The 14,473-nt window shown below is 39.1% G+C and overlaps 1 long non-coding RNA gene across 1 annotated transcript; it reads left to right on the forward strand.

The window, feature by feature from the left end:
- The first annotated feature begins 3,096 nt into the window (after positions 1-3,096).
- On the forward strand, positions 3,097-10,396 carry LOC118723783. The gene is made up of 3 exons (XR_004989372.1): positions 3,097-3,108; positions 6,911-6,915; positions 10,068-10,396. It is a non-coding gene; the product is annotated as an uncharacterized LOC118723783 (long non-coding RNA).
- Positions 10,397-14,473: the final 4,077 nt, after the last annotated feature.

Below are 14,473 nucleotides of genomic sequence, written 5' to 3' on the forward strand. Positions count from 1 at the left end.
CAATGAACTTGTTGACTGAAATTTTTCTGTTCCATCTTATGCATACTTGTGATCCTAGATATAACATTTTCATGATCTACGCTAGATTTAAGTACAATGTTTTAAAATATTAACTGTTAAAGATATATATCTTTGTATATAAAGCTTTATTAATGGAATCCAACCATAGAATATACATAACTTATAACAAAGCAGAATTGTTTACAAAGAAAACTCACCTTTGGGTTCCTCTAAGTAACCATGCCTATCAGCCAATCATTGAAATCTTTGATCCTGGTTAATGTGTAGATACAGAGCTTGAAACAGAATTGCAATCAACACACTACCTCCTTAATCAAGGAGTTATCATTATTAAAAATGCCAGGTAGGTAATTAATGTGCCTTATGATGCAGTTGGATTACATCGTGGCCCTATCACAATTATGAACCCAGTTGACAGTGACAAACTACTCAAGGTTTGGCATTGGTCTGCAGAACATTTTTGAGTAGTAGCAATGCACTAGAATATCTAAAACCAGTCAGTTTAATCATTTGCTTCTTAGACAATTCAACCTGTGAGTAAAATGTGTTCTGGGAGGAAATACATTGTTTGTATAATGATTAAGCAAAAAATAACATTTCTCCTCTTTGGTTGAGCAGCAATAAACTATGAGTTTTATTACTTCAATTCCATGCTTGATTATTATTACATAGGTAGGGGTAACACATATAGCAAATAAAAATATGGACACATAGCTAAATTTGAACTTTAGATGAATAATAAATGTATTTTAGTGTATTTATTCCATGTTATATTAGAGATACACTTTTATCAAAACAAAAAAGTGCTGTTTATCTGAAAATCAAAATTTCTGTATATTGTTTATTTTATCTGGCAAACCTACATGTAGAACTATGTACTAAGTCTTTGATCTTATTTTATTGCAATATTATAAGTTGTCAATGGTCACAAAAACACCTGTTTTCCCTCTCAAATCTCTGACTTTAATTTCCTGGATTGACAAGAAAGATTAATTAGTTGATTGTTAAGAGTTAAAACTGATGGCTAAATTTTGAAAACTTTCATGAGAAGTAATTTTTCATTTTATAATCCATCAATCTTGATATGGCCTATAACTAGAGTGATTGAAAGCTAGATCTTGTGTGAAAACCATAGAGACATTTGTACCACTGAATAACACTTTCCTTTAGAAAGTTTTACTTTTGCCTCCAGCATTCACTTAGGTTATAAATATAGAAATCATAAATCATCTTAATCAACTTAAGGCCTAAGGTAAGTTAGGTATCATCTGGTCTCTGGAAGTCCTGATTTATTTCTGGCTCTTTCACTGCTAGGAAGTAGTCTTTCATTGTCCCAACTGGAAGCCTGGGATATTGAAATAGTCCTTCCTATTTGGCACATCCTGAATTCTGATTTTTACCCCTGAAGTTTGAAACTCTGCTTAGCTGCTAAACCTCTTAAGGATTCATTTTAGCATTGGCATATGCTTTAGAGAAAAGCATCATAAATTCTTGACTTCCACAAATTATTTCTGCTGCACAGGTTTATTTCTATTTCTTTCTTCTTCTTTCCTTTCTTTCTTCCTCTCTCTCTCTCTCTCTCTCTCTCTCTCTCTCTCTCTCTCTCTCTCTCTTTTTCTTTCTTTGTAATTAATCTATATTTTTCACTTTATGGATGATTGGATTAAGAGCAATTAGGTCCAGGATGCCTAGAAATATAACTTCATTTGGCAGAATATTTATGCACCAACTATTAGAGATTTTAAATATATAAAGCAAACGTTGATACAATTGAGAGAGAAATAGACAACAGCATTATAATAGTAGTAGATGTTAACACAAAACTAGGAATAATGAATAGAACAACCAGAGAGAAGATTAATCTATAATAATAAAAGCATAACATGCTAATTAGACTGGAAGTCTTTCTGGACAAAGACTGGGCTGTAAGGGGCTGCGAGGGAAGCCCAGGTCCCAAGGGCCTGCCAGGGGCCAGAGGGAAGCCAGCCTGGGTCCCAGGTGCCTGCTGGTGGACGGAGAGAATCACGGGTCCCGGAGAGAAGCCCAGGTTCCAGGTGCCAGAGGGAGCTGGTGCCAGGAGCCAGGGGAAGGAAAGCCTACTCTTGCATGAATTTCATGCATTGGGCCTCTAGTAATGAAACAAAAGACAAACAACAGTACTATAGACTAATTGAACCTAACAAACATCTATGGAGGACTCGACCCAAAAACAACAGAATAGATATTCTTCTCAAGCACACATGGAGCACTCAGCAGGGTAGACAACATGTTAGGCCATTAAACAAGTCTCAACTAATTTAAAAAGATTAAACTCATATAAAGTATTTATTTCTGATCACAATAGAATTAAACTAGATATCAGTAGCAGAAAGAAAACTAGTAAATACACAAATACATTGAAATTAAACTACACACTCTTAAATAAGCAACCATAAAGAATAAAGTACAAAAGAAATTAGAAAATATTTTATTACAAATGAAAATATAAACCCAACATAACAAGACTTATGGGGTGCAATAAAAAAAGCATTGAGAGAAAATTTACAAGATAAAAACCAATGAAATTATAGGCATATATGCATAGCCTGTGGACGGACAATAGAGAGGGGAAGGCCTGGGTATAGGAGTGGGGTGGAGAGGGTCAATGGGGGAAAGAGGGGCTATTTGTAAAACTTTAAATAATAAATAAAATTAAAATAAGTATTTCAAATTAACAACTTAATTTTATATCTCAAGGAATTAGAAGAACAAAGTAAATTTAAAACTAGAAGAAGAAATGAAATAACAAAGAAAGACTAGATCAAATATAAACAATTATAAAATAAAAAGAACAATAGAAAAAAATCAGTAAAACTGAGTTATTTTTTGGAAAAGATCAACAGTGTTGACAAACCTTTACCTAGATTAACTAAAATACAGAAAGAAGGCTCAAATAACTGAAGTAAGAAAGCAGGGAGGATAAAACTGGTGACATAGCCAAAAATGGTTTGGCTCAGTGGATAGAGTGTAGGTCTGTCGACTGAAAGGTCCTAGGTTCGATTCTGTTCCAGAGCATGTACCTTGGTTGTGGGCACATCCCTCCTGGGGGTGTGCAAGAGGTAGCTGATCGATGATTCTCTCTCATTGATGTTTCTAACTCTCTATCCCTCTCTCTTCTTCTCTGTAAAAAATCAATAAAATATATATATATATAAAAAAAAACAACTGGTGCCACAGACATAAAAAGAATTACAAGAGAATACATGAATAATTGCATGTCAGCAAATTGATAACCTAGAAGAAATAGATAAACTATAGAAAGACACAGACTACCAAATCTGGATCATCAATAAATAGGTATTCTGAACAGAACTATCACTCTGAAGTAATTAAAACATTCTGATGAAGTAAAGCCCAGGCCTTGGCTGCTGTGGCTTAGTGGTTGAGCATCAACCTATGAACCAGGAGGTCACAGGTTTGATTCCAGGTTCTAGCACATGGCCCAGGTTGCAGCCTTGATTCCCAGAAGGGGACATGCAGGAGACAGCTTATCAATGATTCTCTCTCATCATTAATATTTCTATCTCTCCCTCTCTCTTCCTCTCTGAAATCAATGAGAAAAGATTTTTTAAAAAGTATAAGAAAGCCCAGGACAAGATGGCATTTTAAGTGAGTTCTACCAAACATTTAGAGTTAACACTAATTCTCTTCAAACTCTTCCAAAATATTAGAGATATGAACATACTCCCAAACTCATTATTTGAGGCCAGCATTATCTTAGCCAGACAAAAACACTACAATAAAATTAAATAAAAACCTGATATATATGATGAATATTGAGTCAAAAATCTTCAATAAAATATTAGCAAACCAAATTCAAGAGTACATTTTTAAGATGTGAATATTACCCAAAGTTATCTATAAATACAATGTAATTTCTATTAAAATCCCAATGGCATATCTGCAGGTATAGAAAAGACCCATCCTAAAATTTACATGTATTGACAAGGGATCCTTAATAGCCCAACAATCTTGAAAAAGAACAAAGTTATGTCTCCAACTTTCTGACCATCATGGCAGACCAAGAAACACACTTAATGTCCAACAACGTGCAGAGAGACGTTCATCTCAGAGGCTGGAAGAGGGGCTTGATAGAGAACTGGAACTGGCCATTGCACCATTGGTTGTCTGAAATGCAGGACAGAGAGGGAGGGGTAAAGTCATGAAGCACTGACTTATATTCCTTATATTCTTCTAAAGTGTGTGCATATACTTAGCAGTCAGCATGTGGGAGGGTCAGGGGTGCCCACTGGATATTCCTCTGCTTTTCTGGTGGAGTTGGGGCAGAGAGATGGGGAAGGATACTGGCATAACCATGCAGTTCTCAAGGAGATGCTGGTATGAAAATTACTATACATTTTTTTCTTTTTTCCACATATCACTGTTTTGTTTGTTTTTTTTCTTCTAAATGATGTCATGGTCATAGGACCAGGGCTGCTGCTACTATACTGGGAGTAGGGACACTTTCTAAGTAAGAAATTGTACCTCTAAACTTTTATGGTAGAATTCCTAAGAGCCTGATAAGGTGGGTTATATCCTCACCCCATCTGGAAAAAAACACAAAACCAAATATTTAGGGTTAACAGAGAATGCAGCTCTATAACCTGATGATAAAAAATGCTCACTAGTTTTGTACCTGTGTAACCCACCCCATCTGAAAGGAGTGAACCTCGGGCAGACACTTGCTAGTCTTGCATTGTTGCCTGAAATCTAGGCCAGCACAGTAACCAAACCCAATACTCCTTCCAAAAGTGGGTACATCTTGATATAAAGGAAGAGAAGAAAGAATAGTAGCTGAGGGTAAAGACATAAACAAATAAGTTATTAAATGTGTGTGGGGGAATCCAATATTACATTAACGCTTCAAAAAAGGTTCAGAGAAAGAGATTATACTGTCTTTTAGCTAGTCTTTTAGTCTGAAAGGGTGAAGCCATATATTTGCTGAGACAATAGCATCAAATAGGAGCTTAATAAACCGAGTGGCCTCACCCTGGGAGAAATTCTCATCTATACTAATAAAAGGGTAATATGCTAATTAGACTGGATGTCTTCTGTCTTCTGGACATCCTTCTAGACAAAGCCACACAGTTATAAATGCTGAGGCCCAGTGGTGCAGGAGAGGCGGCCGCACAGGCTGGTTCAGTGTTGTGGCCCCTTTCACAGAGGCCATGAGAGCCTGGCGCTGCAGGAGAGGCCAGGACCCTGGGAGATCCAGGGGCTGCAGGAGAGGGTAGGGTGGCGTGAGAGGGCAGGGCCATGGCCACTTTTGCAGAGTTGGTGTGGGAGGGTCCTTCAAGCAGGCAGGTCCTTCAAGCCATGGCCCCTTCCACAGAGGCAGTGAGAGAGGAGGCTGCGCAATCCTGGTTCTAGTGTTGCCTCTTCCACAGAGGCAGCCACAGAGTTGAGGCTTGGGCCAATCTTGGTGCCACACCTCTGCAGAAGGCCTACTCTTGTATGAATTTCATGAGTTGAGCCTCTGTTAAGACAATGATGGACTGGATAGTTGTTAGTGACTTGAGTTTTAGTTATACGCCAGCATATTTTGAGTTGAACATCATTTTGCTATGAGGATTCCAAGACCAGAGACTATGGAATGAACTATGAAATATATATTGCTCTCTGCCCCTGGTCCCAAGATAGAGCTACTAGACCCTGTAATTTCTTAGGTAAGAAGAACACAAGGAACATCAGTGTGCTAATATTTGTCTTTGACCCTAATTCCTGACACAGACCTTCTGAATCTCTTGACATGTCCTAGGTGATAGCTGTATCCTTTGTTCTAAAGGGAAGACTCTTAATGAAGGCTGGTCACCAGAAAGACCAAGCCCTGATTAGAAGCTTGGAATTTTTAGCCTCATTTTCCAGAGAGAAATGAGTGGCTGGAAATTGGGTTAATAATTGATCAAAGCTTCAACTGTACAAGTTCCAGCAATTGGGACTTTTCTACACTCACCTTATATATCTCTTCATCTGGCTATTAATTTATATATTTTATTATTTTCTTTAATTATAGTAAAAAGGTAAATGTAAATAAGTTTTTGCATGAGTTTTGTGAGCCATTCTAACAAATTGTTGAAATCAAAGATGGGGCCATGGAAACCCTAATTTATAGGCAGTTGGTCAGAAATACAGGTGACAACCTCAGACTTATAATTGGTGTGTGAATTTGGGTGGGGGGCAGTCTTATAATGTCAGAATTAAGATGTAAGATGCCCAGATGGGGTCAAAAGATTGATTGCTTGATGTTTGGAAAACCCGCACATCTTGGGTCAGAAGTAAAGTGTGGCAGCAGTGAACCTAAAGGGAAATCAAGAGGAATATTTTCCTTTACAGGGACTAAAGGTCTGATTTGTAATTCTTTCTTACACTGTTTTTTTTTTTTTCTTTCCCTCCAGTATTGCAAGTGTTCTCTTTTCTCTCTGCCTGTGCTTTTGTCTTGTCTTTTTTTTTTTTTAAACCTACATAAAGACAATGTGATTATCAACCAAAGTGATGAGTAATCTTTCATTTATCACCATGTCTGGGAAATTGCATGATGCTTTATATGGCAAATGCTGCACAAAATAAATTTCAGAGTGCCCTAGCTGGCTTGGCTCAGTGGATAGAGCATTGGCCTGCAGACTGAAGGGTCCTGGGTTTGAATACAGTCAATGGCGCATGCTGGGTTGTGGGCTTGATCCCCAATAGGAAGGCAGCCAATCAATGATTCTTTCTCATCATTGATGTTTCTATCATCCTCTCCCTCTCTCTTCCTCTCTGAAATAAATAAAAATACCTGCTGAAACGGTTTGGCTCAGTGGTAGAGCCTCGGTCTGGTGACTGGAAGGTCCCAGGTTCGATTCTGGTCAAGGGCATGTAGATTGGTTGTGGGCACATCCCCAGTAGGGGGTGTGCAAGAGGCAGCTGGTCGATGTTTCTCTCTCATCGACATTTCTAGCTCTCTATCTCTCTCCCTTTCTCTCTGTAAAAAATCAATAAAATATATTAAAAAAAATACCTTTAAAAAATAAATAAATCACAGAGCATGACTAGATAAGGAACAGCATTTCTTTAACAAATATCTGATAGTTTGAAGTAAACATTGTTCATAAATCTCAATATCATAATTCCTTAAAATTTTTTGAGGGGTGGAATAATTATAAAATAACTGAAATTAATGATGAAGAGCATGAAATCTTATTTTCTAAAATATGTTACTACATAAGTTCTAGCAAAATAAATCAACAGAATACTAATACATTTTCTAATGTATTGAGTCATACTGAGATGGTGGCTGGGTTTGCCACATGTAGAGTATATTAAATGGGCAATGTGAAGGTTGGGGAAGTTTATTAAAGTTTCCAGATTTTCTGAGTCTCAACTATCGAGTGAAAGTAATTTACAGGGTATGAAGTCATAAGCGAAATCTCTCTGAAATGGAAGTAAACGTATGCTCTAATCCTGCACACTCACAGTCTCTCCCCTTTGCTCACTGGCAGAATGTTGGTTCGTTTCACAGGGCTTCTCTTACCAACGTTAGCAGCAGAAATTTTGACAACAGTTGCCACAAACAACAGATTCCGTTTTGTGAAAAAACAAAATTAGATACAAAACAAACTAAAATTAATTATGCTAAATAGAATCTTCTCAGATTCTCATTACATTGACTTTGATCACAATATATGCAATTCATCAGTTCAGCAAAGTGAAGGGCTGGAAAAATCATCCTGTGGCTCAGGTTGATCAGGATTGCCAAAAATGTGATATGTTGATTGTTCGATCAATTAATTTAGAGAAAGTGCACAGCCACTGTGGATAAATCATATTTACTGTGAACTCTTTTAGTTGTCTATTAATTTCCAATTAGATATCAGATATCAGTAAAGAGCTAGCTATGTGTTTTAGGTTTATAAAATTCTTTCAAGATATAATAACAATTGGAGAGAATCTGAAGGTCAGAAGTAGGAAAGAACTTGTCCTGCCTCTGGCCAGGATGGTATTTCTATGAAGTACAGTGAGTTATAGTCTCTTAAGCTGCTTCCAAGTGCTTATTTAAAAGTAAAAGGCCATCTGTGACATTAAGAAGCAACAAATACAGAGATGGCAAACACCTTGTAATTCAGATCTATCTATCGCCAAACCGCAATCACCACCCTCTTACATTTCAGGAACTTTGAAATGAATTCATAATTTATTCTAAAATGTGCCAAATGCAATTTACTTGGAGCTGCAGAATAGCACAGAGTAGATCTGTTAGTCCAGGCTCTGAAACAATAAGAAGATTTATAATGGGGCTGCAGACATTTTCTTAACTCTGTAGGGAGTGCACTGAATTGTAGTAATTACTCTGGCCATATTCAGCTCTTAGTTATCATTTTGATGGTCCATCTAACAAAGCTGCTTCTTTTTCTTTTTTGATCATGGATAGGTAAATATTTAGTGATTACAGTGTTGGGGTGGGATTTTCCCCCTTGATAAAAGAGTAAAGGAGGTCAGAGCCTTAATTCTGTCTATTGAAGTGGGAGAGAAGCCTGACTCCAAGGCTGAGGCCAGTCATTGGGAAATGAGGGCTCAGGTTATTGGCCTCTAATGGACATTATGCTCTAGAAAATGGTTGCGTTCACTATGACCTCAAACTCACCTTTTCACTTGGCCATTTCCATTGCCTTTCCTAGATTTAAAATCATATGAGCACCATTTTAATCATTCCTACATTTCTTTTCTTGATATATTGTTCTTTTTTAAATATCTTACTGTTCATCTCCATAACTGTGCTCTATTTTCCCCCCAGTCTTTTTTATTTTATTGACATTTCCTTCTTCCTCAGGACCATTTCCATTTTGTTGACCATAGTTACTGGGTTTGTGTCCCTCACACCCTCACAATCCACACAACTGTGCATGCTACATCATCATACAGTATGGCCTTTCTCTCCATGTAATCAGTTTAACAAACTTACAGAGTGCCCAGTACTTGCAGATAATTCTCAGGATCACCCATGATTCTTTTTTTTTAAATTTGTTTTTATTGATTTCAGAGAGGAAGGATGAGGAACAGAGAGATAGAAACATCAATGATGAGAGAGAATAATTAATTGGCTGCTTCCTGCACATCCCCCACTTGGGATTAAGCCTGAAACCTGGGCATGTGCCCTTAAAAGGAATCAAACCTGGGACCCTTTAGTCCTCAGGCTGATTCTCTATCCACCAAGCCAAACTGGCTAGGGCACGCACATGATTCTTGTTTGCTATATGCAGTCCCCTTTAAAAGAGCTCCCTTTATGAGATCGGATTGGCGATTACTTCACAGACTAACATAAGTAGCAGTTTAGATATCCTGCTATAATCTGGCACTTTGCAGGCGTACTTTTGGGGAGTATTATGTCCTTAAAAACTCTCCAGCTGTCTCAAAACCGAGAGCTCACAGGCTGTGGAGACCATTACCATTAGTCTCAGTGACCCCTTCTGCTTGGAGTTGGGAGTAAAGGTTAACCACAAGCATTTTGCAGCTGCTTTTAAGGTGATGTTGTACCTTATCACCATCAAACACAAACTCTAGAGCAGAGGCAAAGGGGACATTCATGCAATTAGGATGCATGTATCATGGTAAGTTTAAATCAATACTGAATTATGTGGGAACTCTTCTTAGTTAAGTTCTTCATATCTATACTAATAAAAGAGAAAGATGCAAATTGACCATATCTCCCCTATGCCTGCCAGACAATCAGGACCAAATAAGCAAATTAACCCAACAAAGATGGTGGCAGCCACAGAGTTGGAGTGAGCAGGAGGATTGGGTTTCCCCCGGTGATGGAAAAAGCCAAGCTTCACACCTGTCCTGGCCTCAGCTCAAGGCTATAAAGTTTTAATTATAGAAGATAAATAAATCCCAGATACCTGCTTCCAGGTGGCCCTGGCCTCTGCTCAAAGAGGTTTTGAAAAAAAAAGAAAAAAAAAAAAAGAAAAGAAAAAAGGGAAAAAAAAAAAAGGAGAGCCTGAGAGCCTGGGTTGCTGGGGGCTAGGGGAGAGGGCCAGGCTGAAAATGGCCCTCAGCCTCTCACCCAGGCTGGCTAAGCACCCCAGTGGGATCCCCCACCCTGAAGGAGCTGTGGCCACCCTGAAAATGGCCCTCAGCCCTTTACCCAGGCTGGTCACACCCCCATGGAGTAAGAGTCTTTGCTGGGGTGTGTGGTCAGCCTCCAAACAGCCATTAGCCCCTGACCCAGGCTGGCCATGGCCCCCCAGCTGGGACCCTCACCCAATGGAGGCATGGCCAGCCTGCAAATCATCACAGGCCCCTCGTCCAGGTGGCCCCACACCCTAAGTGAACCCTCACCCTGATCCAGGACACCCTTCAGGGCAAATGAATAATATACAAATTGACCATCACTCCAACATACAAAATAGCTGCTCCCATGTGGTCAAAGATCCTGCCCCCATGTGGACACAAGATGGCCACCACAAGATGGCCAGCAGGGAAGGGCAGTTGGGAGGCACCAGGCCTGCAAGGGAGGGCAGTTGGGGGCAATCAACCCTGCAGGGGATAGCAGTTAGGGGTGACCAGGCCAGCAGAGGAGGGAAGTTGGGGGCAAACAGGCTGGCAGGGGAGCAGTTAGACATCAATCACTCTGGCATGAGAGTGGTTAGGGGTGATCAGGCTGGAAGGCAAAAGCAGTTAGTGGCAATCAGGAAGGCAGGCAGGGGAGCAGTTGGGAGTCAGCAGTCCTGGATTATGAGAAGGATGTCTGACTGCCTGTTAGGATCAGTTTAGACCCTTGGGATTGGGTCTAAATGGGCAGTCAGACATCCTTTGAGGGGTCCCAGATTGGAGAGGGTGCAGGCTGGGCTGAGGGACACCTCTCCCATGCACGAATTTCATGCACTGGGCCTCTAGTATATAATGTTTTCCATCCCACAGTGCACTCCCACACACAATGTTATTGGAAGCTCTAATTTAGCTTCCTAGCTCAGGTTTATTCTTTTTGGTCTTGGGTGCTGACAGGAGTTAAGTTCTTAAGGCATATTTTTGGTCATAAAAACACCATCAAACTCTAAGTAAAACCCAAAGCACATCTAATGTTAAACAGTAAAATAAATATGAGCCAACATACACTGAAGAAAGATTAATTTTTAAAGGTAAGGTAATTATATTTTCCAACCTGCTTGTTTCAGTTCAGAATAGTGGGTGATCTAAGGTGGTAGGTGTCTTGAGCCTAGTCTGGCATCTCAGGGTGTAAAATGGGACCCACACTGGACAGGACGTTTTTCCATCCCACGGTGCACTCCTACATACCCACACTCAGTGGGACTGCAACAATGTAGAAACACCAGTTCACCTAGGTGCACATTTTTGAGGATGTGTCAGGAAACTGTGATACCTGGAGCAAACCCATGAGACATAAGGAGGATGTGAAATTCAAAACAGACAGTAACCCTGTTTTCTCCGAGTTTTCTATCTTTGCTGCTTATTACAAAAGATATTTCAGAACAGTTTGAACCTTTACTATGAAGGATTGCTGTGAAATCAACTTAAGTGCCCTACATGATATTGAGTATTTTGTAAACAAATCCTTTATAAATTGGTTGTACTTTATTCAAAACTGATTGGAAATCTTTAATTAAATAATTCAACAAAATGTACCACCAAAATTTGTTTTCAATTCTTTAAATGTAAGTCATGAAACCATAAAAATCTTGAAACACCATAGAAAGCAAAATCTCAGACATCTCTCATAATATGTTTGACAATACATCTCATAGGGCAAGGGAAACGAAGGAGAAAATAAACAAATGGCACTGCATCAAAATAAAGACCTTCAGCACAGCAAAAGAAACCCTCAATGAAACAAAAAGGGAACCCATTGTATGGGAGAACATATTTGGTAATGATACATCTGATAAGGGATTAATTTCCAAAATATATAAGAAACACATACAACTTAACTAAATGAAGAAAAACAATCCAATTAAAACATGGACAAAGGACCTAAATAGACGCTTTTCCAAAGTGGACATACAGATTGCCAAGAGACATATGAAAAAATGCTCAAAGTCACTAATTATCAGAGGGATGCAAATTAAAAGGACAATGAGGTTATCACCTCACATGTGTCTGAATGACTGTCATCAACAAATCAACGAATGACAAGTGCTGGTGAGGTTGGGGAGAAAAAGGAACCCTAGTACAATTGATGGTGGGAATGCAGACTAGTGTGGCCACTAAGGAAAACAGTATGCAGTTTTCTCAAAAAATTAAAAATGGAACTTCCATTTGACCCAGTAATCCCACTTCTAGGAATATAACCTAAGAAACCAGAAACACCAGTAAGAAAGAATGTATGCATTCCTATATTCAGAACAGCACAATTTAAAATATATAAGATCTGTAAACAGCTCATGTACCTATCAGTAGATGAATGGATTAAAAAAAAAAAAAAAAAGCTGTGGTACATTTACATCATGGAATACTATGCAGCTGTAAAAAAATCTCTTACCCTTTGAGGCAGCATGGTGGGACCTAGAGAGTATTATGCTAAGTGAAAAAAGCCAGTCAGAGAAAGATAAGCATCACATAATCTCACTCAAATGTGGAATCTAACAATGAATAAAATATATCCAGAGACATAGAAGCATGGAACAGAGTGACAAATCCCAGAGAGAAGGCAGGGGAAAGAAGTTAACCATTTGGAACTTATACACACAGTAGTATAATATATGCATAGCCCATGAGCACAGACAATAGTGTGATGAAGGCCTGGGAAGGGTGGGTGTGGGGTGAAGGAGGGTTAATGAAGAAAAGAAAGGAGGATCATCTGTAATACTTTCAACAATAAAGATAGATTTTTTAAAAAGAACAAAATTTGCAAACAATATAATATGGTTTATTCCTACAAAAGCATAGAAGAGGCAAATAAGTTATATGATGAGAGATCAGAGAGTGTACAAGAATGATTTTAACATTTGATACCTTTGGAATATTTTGACTTATAGGAAGAATATTTTTTTTAAAAAAAAAGAATATTTTGATTGACTTATATTTTATAGAAAATTTTATATTCTGAACTAGAATATAATAAAGTGGACTGTGCAGCCTCCAATACTCAGAAGGTAGGAGTTTCCTCAGAGCTAAGGAGGGGCTGAGCTGCTGGACAGTTAAGACAGGCAGAAATTCATAATGCAGCAGCAAGCATGAGCATCAGTGCTGCTTGCCAGAGTGACAGATAAGCAAGATGGCTGCCAGCAATCAAGGGCATGTGACTGGGTAACATATTGTCCAAACTATGAGAGATTTTGGGGTTATTCAAACGGAATACTTCCAACATATTTATTGTATGTACTTGGTTTTATTATATTGTTACTAGAGGCACAGCATATGAAATCCATGCACCTGGGGGTCCCCCAGCCTGGCCTGCTCCCTCTGCAAGTCCAGGAGCCCGCCCCTGCAGGGTTGATTGCCTCCAACTGCCCTCCCTTGTAGGCCTGGTCCCTCCCAACTGCCCTCCTTTGCAGGCCATCTTGTGGAAGCCATCTTGTGTCAACATAGGGCAGGATCTTTGACCACATGGGGGCAGCTATTGTGTATTGGAGTGATGGTCAATCTGCACATTACTCTTTTATTAAATAGGATAGAGGCCTGGTGCATGGGTGGGGGCCAGCTGGTTTGCCCTGAAGGGTGTCCCATATTAGTGTGGGGTTCCCTTGGGGTGTGGAGCAGCCTGACCGAAGGGCCTGTGGTGGTTTGCAGGCCAGCCATGCCTCCCAGCAACTCAAGCAGAGGCCCTGGTATCTGGAATTTATTTTCCTTCTACAATTGAAACTTTGTAGCCTGGAGTGGAGCCAAGCCTCCTGCTTGCTCCATGGTTGCTGCCATTTCTGTTTAAATTTTTTTACCTTCTATAATTGAAACTTTGTAGTCTTGAGTGGAGGCTTGACCTGCCAGGGTGTGTGGGAAGCTTGGCTTCCTCCATTGCCAGGGAAATCCAAGCCTCCATCCTGGTAGCCATCTTGGTTGGGTTTATTTAAATACTCGCTCTGATTGGCTGGTGGACGTGGCTTGTGGGTATAGCAGAGTGATATTTAATTTGCATATTGCTCTTTTATTGGGTAGAATATGAGTGAAATCATATGGTTCTTGGCTTTTGCTGACTGATTTTTTTCACTTAGCATAATATACTCAAGGTCTATCCATGTTGATGTAATTGTCTGTATTTTGTTCTTTCTTATGGCTGAGTAGTATTACATTGTGTATATGTACCACATATTCTTTATTCAATCCTCTATCACAGGATACATTTGTTGTTTCCATTTCTTAGCCACTGTGAATAGTGCTGGAATGAAAATAAGGGTTCATATATCTTTGTGAATATATGATTTTGAGGAGAGGGATTGTTGTATGGTATGGTCTCTATAATCTTAATTTTTTGAGAAATCGCTGG

Source organism: Pipistrellus kuhlii, unplaced genomic scaffold (genome assembly GCF_014108245.1).
Source record: "Pipistrellus kuhlii isolate mPipKuh1 unplaced genomic scaffold, mPipKuh1.p scaffold_m20_p_2, whole genome shotgun sequence".
Classification (NCBI taxonomy): domain Eukaryota; kingdom Metazoa; phylum Chordata; class Mammalia; order Chiroptera; family Vespertilionidae; genus Pipistrellus; species Pipistrellus kuhlii.